We start from the raw sequence: 11889 nt of genomic DNA on the forward strand, positions 1-11889 counted from the left end.
TCTCTAGGTCTAAATCCATTTGAAGTTGTTCATAGTTATAAGTCTAGGCGACCGTTAGATCTTATTCCCATGTCCCCGCATGCTAGTGTGTCGTTGTCAGCTGAACCATTTGTATATCATCTTCATGTCTTGCATATTGAGATCAATAAACAACATGACGCAAGTAATGCATTATATAAATTTCAAGCTGATTCGCATAAACAATATTTTGAATTTAATATTGGGGATTATGTCAAATTGCAAGTTTGTAGTGCTGGTCCTTTAAAAATTTTAAAGCATGTTGGTTCAAATGCACATGTCATTGCCCTTTCATCACATTTTAGCCACCACTTTACTTTAAATATTGAGGACTTCATTACTTACAAATACCGTATTACTTCCTTTGATGATCCATTTCTACCTAACTTTGTGGACCTCCAATTTGACTTTATTGATATTTCTACTTTAATACCATCTATCACAACACACAAAAATAAAATTGATGTTATTTTAGATGAAGGTGTTGTATTGACCAATGATGGCAAAATTCAGTACTTCCTTGTTTGTTGGGTAAATCGACGTACTTCTTATGCTCCTCATAATGTACAATCATGTGAAAATGTTGAAGATGAGGTGCATGAGTATTGGTTATTTGAAGTCCAGTATCAGTACTTGGTTAGAAGGAAAGATCGACCCCCTTGGTCAGATCATATTTTTGGGAATAAGCTACAGTTTTCAGTACTATCAATTATGAAATTTCGTTACTTGGTTCGTCAGAAAGATCGTCCCCCGTGGCTTGACTTGAAGCATTTGGAGTATTAGATTGACTGCAGCCTATACTATCTATCAACTCGACAGAGTCGAGTTTTTCTCCCACCCCGGGAGAGTTGATGAGGACATCGGACGACGTTTACTTATTTTATTTAAGCTTTATTTATTTTCTTGGACTATTATTTAAATTTGGACTTGTATGGGCTCGGGCACAAACTCGTTAGGGTTGCTTTACTATTTAAACCTATTTTGCATTCTAATTTTCAATTGATGAATTGATTGAATAATAAAGTGGCCGTAGCCGTTTTTCCTCTCTTCTTCCCTCTCTCTGTCTTCCCTCTCAGTTCCCCCCTTCTCCTCCCCCTTTCTCCTTCTTCATTATTTGTTATTCGTTCTACATCAATATCATTGTGCTTATATGAAAAAAAAATGTAACTTAAACTACAAAGAGAAAGAGAAGTACTTACATAATCCGGTCGCGCTCAAATCCACTTTTAAAGAAAGCATATGACTTCTGCGCCAGCTTTAGCCCTACAAAAGCAGGATACCTGTAACCACCAACTCTGAGATGCTTCTCAAGATCTGGCTGTTTACCAGCAGCCGCCCAGACAAAACTGCACATTTGCAAAACCGAAGTCTTAGCTTCAATTTCCAGTCTTCTTCACTTTCTATTTTTTTTTTTTTTTTTTTTTTTTTTTTTTTTTGATTGGTTGAGGGGTGTGATTTCAGTAGAAAAAGAAAGCTACAAGAGGAAGGGGCAGACCAAAATTTACTTGACCTCTAGTAATTGCTAAGGAACTAATTGATTTTGATCTTTCAGTATATCTAGCAGCAAGGATACATATAGCCAACCAAAATTAGGAATAAGTCTTAGTACCATGTTTATTTTCTTCCTTTTTGGTAGAGGAATGGAGACGGTGGTTTGAAGTGCTTTTCCTACTTTAAGGGACATTGTCAAATTAAAGTCACGGACTAGTATCATAACCTGAAACGGCTCATCTTCAGTTTCTCAGCGACTGATAACAGAAGTTCCAGGTACTTGTTTCTGCCTTCAGCCTTGGAGTCCAAAATGTCAGGAAGGAAGGCAACAAAACAGATGGCTGCTGAACCACACTTCTGTTCCAAAATATCCTACAAGTAAAGTGTTGTAAGTGTTTTGTACTGACAATTCATGTTGGATGGTAAAGAAGCATTTTTCCTTTTCATCTTTAGGGATGGGGGCAGATCTTACAGGGCTAGTCAACTCAGTTACTTCAGGTGGGGAAACATTTGTTTCCAGCTGCTCTAAGGCAAACGACTCAATAACGGTGGCTGATGTTGCGCCTTCATATGGGATTGGGTGGCCTTTATCGGCCCCAAAAACCAAGATCGTGGGGAATGCACATTAAACCTGCTCATTAGAGACTGACAACTTGAAACCGTTAGAAACATGAGCTCAACGAGAAACCATCGGAATAAACTAAAAAATCCAGTTGATGATCCAGCTATTAAATTACCCAGAATTTTACCATGCAGTTCCATTTGCACGAGGGGCATTGCTTTTTATATATTTTTTTCATGAAATTATTAGGATATCAAATATATAATGTTTCTCAATATATCAGAAAACGTATCCATGGAGATGTCTCGATGACTTTTTTTAAATAAATATCAATCTCATATATCAATATATTTTTTAAGAGCTAAAGAAACATCATATAAGAATCAAAGTTCACCAACATGCAATGCAACTAATTATGCTTAAAAGGACCTTATTTAGAGGGACATTATGGTAAAATATCTTTATATATTTGGACTAAATACCATAACCAAGTCTAACGAAAACTTCAGTAATGCTGGATCCAGTAGACTACTAGGCAAGGGTATACAGAAATCATATTCAATACTCAAATTATTTTCATGTGGTAAGATGGGATGTGAACTCATAAAGATATGAATTCTAGGAACACTTTCCAGGCTTGCCGAAAATCATGAAGGCATTAGAACTAAAATCACATGTAATTATCATTTTTCTTTTTCCTTTTTTCTTGAAAAAAGACATGTAGTGAAGGGGTTCTAAACTTTTTTATTCCTTCTCATGAGTAGTAGATTATTCAAATTACTATCTCATGTGCACTCTTGGGAAGTTGTCTCTTGCATATATTATGCATCACTATTGAGATACAAGCACATGGAAATACAGGATCTCACATCATTTAATGTATGACAAAACATTTCAAAAATTCCAAGAAGTCAATCGATTTTAGCAAATTGCAATTTATGATATCGCCATTGGGAGTTTAGTACATCTTAATATCTTTAAATATGTCGACCCTGATATGATATTCAATATCAATATTTCAACCGATGTGGAACAAGGACTTAACAAGATCTAGTCTGCACAGTAAATTACTATAGGTTGCACAAAATTCTCAAATTTGGAAGCAGTTCTCAACTAGAGTCCATGTATCAAAGCAAGAAAGCATCATTTCATATCTTAGCTGGATATCATATGTGCTCTATCTGTCTTTGGTGTTCTGTTTTACATGTCAAGTGCTTTCAGATGAAGATTAAACTATCTACCTCGTGTCATGTAGAGATATCTCTGTGAGATATATTTAGACACCGAAATTCATTCCTGTCAAAGCACTCACAACTTTTTGCATTCACTGGTTGACCAGTAAGTACAAGGATACTTGGTTCACTATCAAGAAGTCCAGCTCATAATCCCTCAACAATTTGTGCAGTATCAAAATATTATCAAGAAAGATGGTTTAAGTAGAAAAATGTGCTACACATTTGCCTTCCATAAAAAAATTTGAACAATTCAAATATGTACTGAAACCTGAAAATCAAAATAAATCACATTTAATTTCAAATATCTGAGAGTCATATTACAGCCTTAATCATTATTAGTTCCACATCTCAGTTTGTGCTTTTGAGAAAGATTGATGTGCTTTCTGAACCTTGTACAGGGGAATAGGGTTAGTTGAAGGTTTTACATTCAACATGGAAAAACAAAGCAAGCCTATCATCCCACCATTTTAGAGAAATGCATATAAGACTAGTCAGCTTAGAGGAGTAAATATATAAAATAAGTCATAGAAACAATTTAATATGCATCTATATCAGAAAGTATTATATATTCTGAAACTTACTTTGTCTGCATCACAGTCTACATGACCCAACTTCACCTTCCCCCTGAGATTATTAGCTGCCTTCTTCCACTCGGGAGCAAGCTTCTTGCAGTGTCCACACCTTAAAAAGAGACACAGATATTAGAACCCCAAAGTATAAAAGAATACTTTAACTAAGAAAAAAAAGAATACTTCAGTGAAGTAACATACTGTCTATTCAACCACAAAAAGTACATAATTTAGATCATTCTGAAAAAAAGAGTTTCACGTTCAACTTGGAAAATTGACCAACCAAAATATGACGGACGAGATGCTAAACTTCAAGGCGGAAAACATGTAAATCATATCCAATAGGGTAAAGGTTTCACCAAGAATATACGGTATTGTCACTAAAATGCAATTTACAGAACTCCAAATTCATGCTGTAATTACTGTAATGTTGAATCCACTTGTCAATAACTAATAACTTATGCCATTCACCGGCTGCTTGTGTCAGGCTCAGCCTGAAGCTATTTTGTTTTTGCTGATTGAAAAAATTATTGAGATTGTTAAATAAATGAGCCAAGCCTGAACATATTTTCATTCACTTTAGTTTTTTTATAAAAACTATGCGCCGATATTCAATAAATTGGAATCTAGGTAATATTCAGGTATCTGCAGTGGTATTGGGTTAAAAAAAGTAAATAAATAAAATAAAATTGCATAAGCATAATAAACTGCAAGAATGTGTTACTTGAACTCGATGGTTTTTGAGAACCCTTTTTAAGCGCATGCTTAAATGATGCACTGCTTACTACCATTACATATTCCAAATGAACATTCAAAAAAGTTGTAATTTCGTAATGTGTTTAACACGGACTCTAGTTAGAGAAAGCAATTAAAGGACTTCTAGTTAAATTTCAACCAGATTGAAAGGGTAAAAATATATAGGATGAACAAAATAGAAACAAGCCGAGCAGACGACTTACCAAGGTGCATAGAACTGTACAATCCAAAGTTGTTTACTTTTAATTACTAATTCATAAAAATTACGTGAGTTCAATTCTTTTGAAGCACTAAGTACTAGGTTCCAGCTCGATCCTCCTGTTGCCTTTTCTTTCAAACGTTCCTTCGGATGTGCTTCAATCTGTATTAAGAAGAGAGAGTCTTAAAAAATAGTTGAAAAGAGCTCATTTATTACCAAGACGTTTTATCTGTTTGTCAAGGCATAAGCTTCAAGATAACTAGTAAAATAATTCAAAAGAATATAAAATAAAATAAAAATGCTCATAATAAACTACAAATCATAGTTAAATACCCACAACAAATTAAGAAAATTAAAAGTCTATTTTGCAAACAAACATAAAATAGAAAGTTAGCAAACAATGAGCATGTTTGGATGATTTAGCTAGAAATGTCACACAATTGGCAATAGAAATGATGAGGATCAAACAAGTGATAAGGAGATCAAAAAATCTTGGGAGTGATAAACTTGTTAAATTCAAATTAAAGGATAAATGCAAGTTATTAATTTGTTATTTGATATTTGGATAGACATTAGTCACAAAATAGTGGAGAGTTGTTATTCTTATTTTATTATAAATAGGAATAAATATGTGCTAGGTGCTTATGGCCTATGGTCATCATTCAATAATGTTATAATTAATCTTTCATTTATTTTTTTCTTCCTTTTCGTATTTTCTTTTGATTTATCGTAAAGTTAAGGTCCAAATGTGAGGCGTATATTGGCTTATTTTAAATGTAGGTGGGTCTACATAAAAATAAGCCACATTTGTTGCTTAACTTTAAGCTAAACCACCCCAAACAGGCTCAATATCAAATTAGTCACCAAACAAAATTGTAATACCAAGCCTACATTTAGGTAAATATATAAATTGTCAAATTTTATTTTCAACCAGATATTTCAATGGACCCACAAATACAACCAACGTATCCACCACCCATTTTTATATATTTACAAATTAAATTGTTTATAAATTCTTCCCAAATTGGGGCTAAGAAAAGTAGAGATAATACGAACTAATATATAAGGGTATCATCAACATCATGTTACTCGTCAATATTAGTTTTTTTTCTTTTTTCTTTTTCTCTTTTTCTGCTCCTTTACATGAAAAGGTAACGTGAAGGAGAGTAGATGATTGCTAGTGAAGGATGGAAAAAAAAAATGATCATAAAGAAATAGCCCAAAAAGTTTAGAGAAAATGCAAGACAAACGGGTGAACATCTTAGTCCCCTTGAAGCTTAGCATTGAGTAAGCCTAAGTCAAGGCGTAAGCCTCAATAAATTGTGGTTAAAGCATCACAAATGGCACTTAAGTAGTAAGCTTTAAGGAAATTTATGAAAGCTTCATGTTAGACAAGATTCGAGGCATAAGCCTCAAATTGCTTTTTTAAACAATGTCTAAAATTTTTTCTGCCCAGGTTCACACAGAGAACTCACTGGCATGAGCAAAAATGATGTTATGTTCTCGACAACAGATTACACATATGAAAGCAAGTTTGAAATCAATTGACTCATGGACCTTCAACCGCAATACAATAGTTAACAACTCAAAATGGCATGTAAGAAGATGATATATTATGTAAGTATGAGACACAATTCTACATCTGTAAGCCGAAGGGTCTTATTTTAGCTATGTACCAAAACCTATCTTTACCATATAGATTGCTTTTTTACTTTTTTCCATAAATAGTTAACATTAGCTAGTGATAGTTGCAGATAATAGAATACAGTTAAAAGTCGCAAGACAATTCGCCCTTCTGTGCAGAAAATCAATACGGTTATTTTACATAAGCATGAAAGAGCAAAATCGAGACAAAGTTACTAATAGATTTCCCACAAATAAAAGGAAATAATTATGACCTGTTGCAGTGCGAATTCAGCTATAGGCTCAAGTTCCCAAGCTCCTTGGTAATCTACTGGAGGTTTTCCAGGGGAAAAGACCTTAATGGTAGGAAAATCTTTAATTCCATATTCCTGAAGAAAATAATGATGAAAGATTAAACAATACACATACATCAGTGTTGCCTAAATAAAATGGTTACTTCTCATAGTGATATAAATTGACCATCCAAGTGAGAAAAGAAAACATATCGCGACATCAGTTACTATTTATAACAAATTCCAGAATATAATAAGACAAGAAGGAAATAAAAGCAAGATGTTTTTGAGAATAATTTCTGTGTTATTTCTCTACATATTTGTGAAGAGTTTTACAGCTTATATAGCTTTACAATGCTGTGTAAAACATGAATTTGTTACAGAAGAAAACAGAAACGGTGGCAAAAGCATGTGCATAACAGAATGCTGGTAGTGCAAAGATTCCAGACTCCTTCGCTTCTAGATCCTTCTCTCCTTGTTGGATGCTGATACCACTTGCACTTATGATTGTATGGAAAGATCATTTGCTAGCTGCCTAGGTCGTTTTTCACCATTTAACACAGAACACTTAAAAATAACTTCATTTCTAAAATCTTTTCATCTAAAGCTTCTTACTGTTCTATAGAAACTTCTCTACTTTATACCCTCAGTCCTATTTTTTCCGAAATATCCTCTAACATGCTTCTTGTGAAATTACAATTCTCGTTTCTAGAGTTGACCAAACTTTACAATAAAATAAAGTTGTAGCAACCAGGAAAAAATGAATAAATAAATAAAACTTGAATCAATCCTGATGAGCTGAAGTTCAGCAAGCATGTCACTGTAGAGAAAATTTCTAAACTAAATGAAACCTGAGCGAGTAAGATGTGAGTATCAGCATCAAAAGCTGCAACTATGGCATAGCCTTTCAACACATCGGCTGCCTCCTCCCATATAGGCGCCAATGCTTTACAATGTCGACTCCAAGGTGCAAAGAACTCAACCAAAACAACACCATTTGAATTCAGGACCTGCAACAGTGCATTTAAAAATTGTCTGTTAGACCATAAGCAACATGTAGTTTGGAAATACCCCTCACATTCAAAGAGATTCCAGGGAGGGCTTAATTAACACTACACCAAACGAAACATTATGGTTTTATTCACTTATAGGATGCATAAAATCCACGAATTCAACAGCAAAATACAAGACAACAAACGGAGAAACGCCTATATCAGTTAACACGAGCTGAATTAAAAATTTATCCAGGAAACCGCAGCAAAGAAGAACACAATCTAATAAGTAAAACAGAGATATATGAATTCAATTTGATATGCATACAAGCTTTTTATGAGAAATTTATAAAATAATGACTGATAAACATATCAAATGCTTCTTATTATATAAAACACATTAATTTCCGCGTAAATTTCGTAAAAAATCAAAAACTCCACAAATATAAAATTTTTCTTATCTAATTATACCTCAAATCACGTACCGTGGACTTGAAGTTGGACGGATTCAACTGAATAACTGGGGAGGATGGCACATACAATGCATTCACACTTCCACTCAGCTCTATAACTATCAGTAAAACAAATTTTAGTGGAAACGAGAAAGATCCATGCATTTTTCCTCAAGTGGATTTGGATTTTGCGCGTGACGGTGTGAGAAACTGTCTCGAATAGACTATAAGTAGAAATGCTGTGCTTGTTTTATAGTGTGCTCTGTGGTGTATCAATCAAATGGAATTTTACACGTCATTTTATTTTTTATTTTTTTATTAAATAATATTCACAATGCCTTAAATATTCACAATGCTTATTTCTCATTAGCGACTAAAGATTACACGTAATAATCTTCATTTATTAATTGTCACGTCATTTTTTTAATTTGTGAAATTTGACAAAATTACTTAATTGAAATCAAATTAAAATATAGCTACCCAATTTAAATTCAATTAAAATGTTTATACATGAATGAAATCGTATTAAGGTACAATTATCGCAAAATAAAATTTACTAGTTAATCCATGTATTGACCCGACCAAGGCACCGCGTCATCGGGTCACTAGTCGGACCTTTAGATCAGTATTTAAAAAATTTCAAGAGTACATAGGAGACGATATTAAAACATTTTGAGTTAGTAATTCATTGGTAATAATAAGTAAAATAATTTAATTAATTGAAAGTAAAGAAAATTCAAGTTGAATCCTCCCATGAGGAATTGAACCAATAGCAAACTTTGCTCTCTTTTGTTGATTGACACTATTTATGTATTTGGCAAGTATATCGATATATTATTTACCCAACTTTATGACTGGTTGCTTTTGATTTCTCCTTAAAATAATAGAAAATATTTGGCTAGTTTTATGTTATTTATCATATTTTGTTATGAAATTAGTCGAATTATTTCTCGAATCCGAAGTTCGTCAATCCAAAAAATTTATGCATAGGTCGTATAGAATTCAAATGTGGGTAACATATATGTGATATTACGAACATCCAATTAAATACATGGTGAGTCCCAGAATGAAGAAAATTAATACAATATGAGACTTTGCAAATGTGATTGATGGTTTTAGAAGAATCAATTTTATGTCACTAAGGATTTTTTTTTTTTTTTTTTTTTTGGGTACTATACAAATATTATTACAAATTAAACAAAAAATATATTGAACCATAAGTTCAATATCATGAAACATTTTTATTGTTTGACATAATAATAGTGGTGTCAATGGATTGAGCCTGCCCCATTACCCGTGAGCTCTGCTTGTGGCTCGGATGAGTCGAACCTATGCTTGGCTTGGCCCTTGAGCTCGTGGATTGTGGGGTCGAGATGAGCTTGACCCATCAGCCCCTCCCCTTTGTTTTGTTATTTTAAAAAAAAAATCATTATTTTCTCCGATTTTGAGTTGACTACTTATTTTCGAGTAGATGGGGTTAAAATTGTACATGAACAACTTGTTATGTGTATACTTTTTTTTTTTCTTTTTCCCCCCTCTCTAAATCAAACATCCAAAAATGAACAACCCATCTCAAGTTTTCAAGCATTGGCAAGGAAAGTGTTTGGCAGCACACTTTCATTGCCGATGCCTGAAACTTGAGGGAATTGATTTTTCGTTTTTGGATGATTGAGTCAAGAATTTTAATTCCGCAAGTCTCTCTTTTTATTATTATTATTTATTATTTTTTTTACGATGTATGTGCTCATACATTCTTTTGGTAAAGTAATTTTGTATGAAAACTTAAAATTTTGCCCTACTTTTTAACTACTCATTTCCAAGAAATGCATTATTATAAAATCTACTCTCTCAAAACATGGAGCTCAAACAAACCCTAAATGTTATCATATTTATAAAGAATTTTCGCAAAATATGAAAACACAATTTAATAATCATAATTTTAAGCACTTTCTCGTCGAAAAATAAAAATGAGTAAGCAAGATATGTGCAAGGGCTAACAATTTGGCCACTGCCTAGAATCAATTGTTCGACCAAGATTCATTCTTAATGCTATATAATGGAAGGGATTTTTCATTTCGTCCATACTTTTGTAATTAATTGTACCAATGGGTAAAGAGGAAAATTTTATCACTTATTATTATTGTTTTGTTATTTTAGTTAGTTTTATCTAATATATGTGTAAGTGTTATGCCCTACGTCCAATCAACCTTGGATATAAATAATTTTAACATATAATTAATGTGATTTAATGGTAGATCTATTATTTAATTAATAAACAATAAAATTAAATAATAGAATTCGTAGATTCAAATTTTCATAATTTGTTAATCACAAGGAGTTGTGATTGTGAAATACTAATTACATATAATTGAATCTTAAATCGTCCGTAGTCATAAGTAATAATGAGATACGAATATCGTTATTACGGATAGACCATCACGTGTGGCATTTCTTACTTGTGAAATAAGTAGCTGATCTTACAAGTTAAAGTATAGTGATATTTAAATGAACACGTGGATATTTTGTTATAGAACAAAATATTGGAGACCCGTCGAGATATTTCACATGGATAACTATCTGAGTGTCAATGGTTAATCTCCAACGTTCGGTAGTGAAATTGATCCTTTGACTTGAGGTCGTAATGGTACCTTATATGAAGACAGTCATACTTTGGCAGTGTTGGATGTTACTCTACCAAAGATCGCTAATACGGCATCGTTCGGGTATGTCAAGAATCATATGAAGGTTATGAATGACCAATAGAGAATTCGTCACTCTTAGATAATAAGAGACTATGATCTGCGTTTCATTCAATTAAGTCGATAACAAAATTCTTGGCCAAGGTGTACTCATGAGTCGAAAAGGATTTTTCGACTTATATTGACTTAATAGTAGAGTGAAATATATGATCGGTAATCGAGATTAACATACTTTCATATCTCATAATTGATCGGATCATATTGACGAAGGGATTATAGTTTCATAGTAAACAAATGAGTTTGGTTTTGTCATACCACATGACATTTCCCGTCACATGTATTACCCTGACACATTGTTAGATGTCAATTTGGGACGGCGAGTGTGAATTGATGATAAATTAAAAGAGTATTTTAATTTATCAATTTTGATTAGATCAAAATAATATTTCACGTCGTTAGGCATCGTGATAGGGAACATGATTAATTAATTAATTTAACAAACATTGGATAAATTAATTAATTGGGTTGCATATTTATAAGCTCGAATTAATTAATTTGATTAATTAGTTCACAGACTGAATTTAATTAAGTGGGTTAATTAAATATTGGACCAGATCATGCCAAACCCGTTTGGATTTATATAAATATGACTAAGGTTTTCAAATTTAGTAGTGAATTCATTATTCTTGCTAGTACAAGAAGGAATCCCTAATCCTGCAATCTTGTTCTCTATGTAGATCAATGTTGAAGGCTGAACAATTGGACAACTGTGTGAGACAAATCAAAGTTGTTGGAACAGAGATATGGCAAAAGAGTTTGTAGATCTCGTAAAAAGTACATCTTTATCACAGTTTCTATCTAAATACAGATGAATCCTGGTGGGAATTGAAATTTGTTTTAATTTTTCGTTGCGCATGTTAATTAGATTCTTAACAGTGGTATCTAAGCCTTCTTTGCGTTTGTTAGAGATTGTTTTGAATTTTCAAAAGTTGATTTTGAT

The 11889-nt window shown here is 32.8% G+C and overlaps 1 pseudogene; it reads right to left on the reverse strand.

The window, feature by feature from the left end:
• The window catches only part of LOC111368913, a 20880-nt pseudogene that overhangs the window by 8488 nt on the left and 503 nt on the right, over positions 1-11889 (reverse strand).

This window comes from Olea europaea, chromosome 19, assembly GCF_002742605.1.
Source record: "Olea europaea var. sylvestris chromosome 19, O_europaea_v1, whole genome shotgun sequence".
In the NCBI taxonomy this organism is placed as follows: Eukaryota; Viridiplantae; Streptophyta; class Magnoliopsida; order Lamiales; family Oleaceae; genus Olea; species Olea europaea.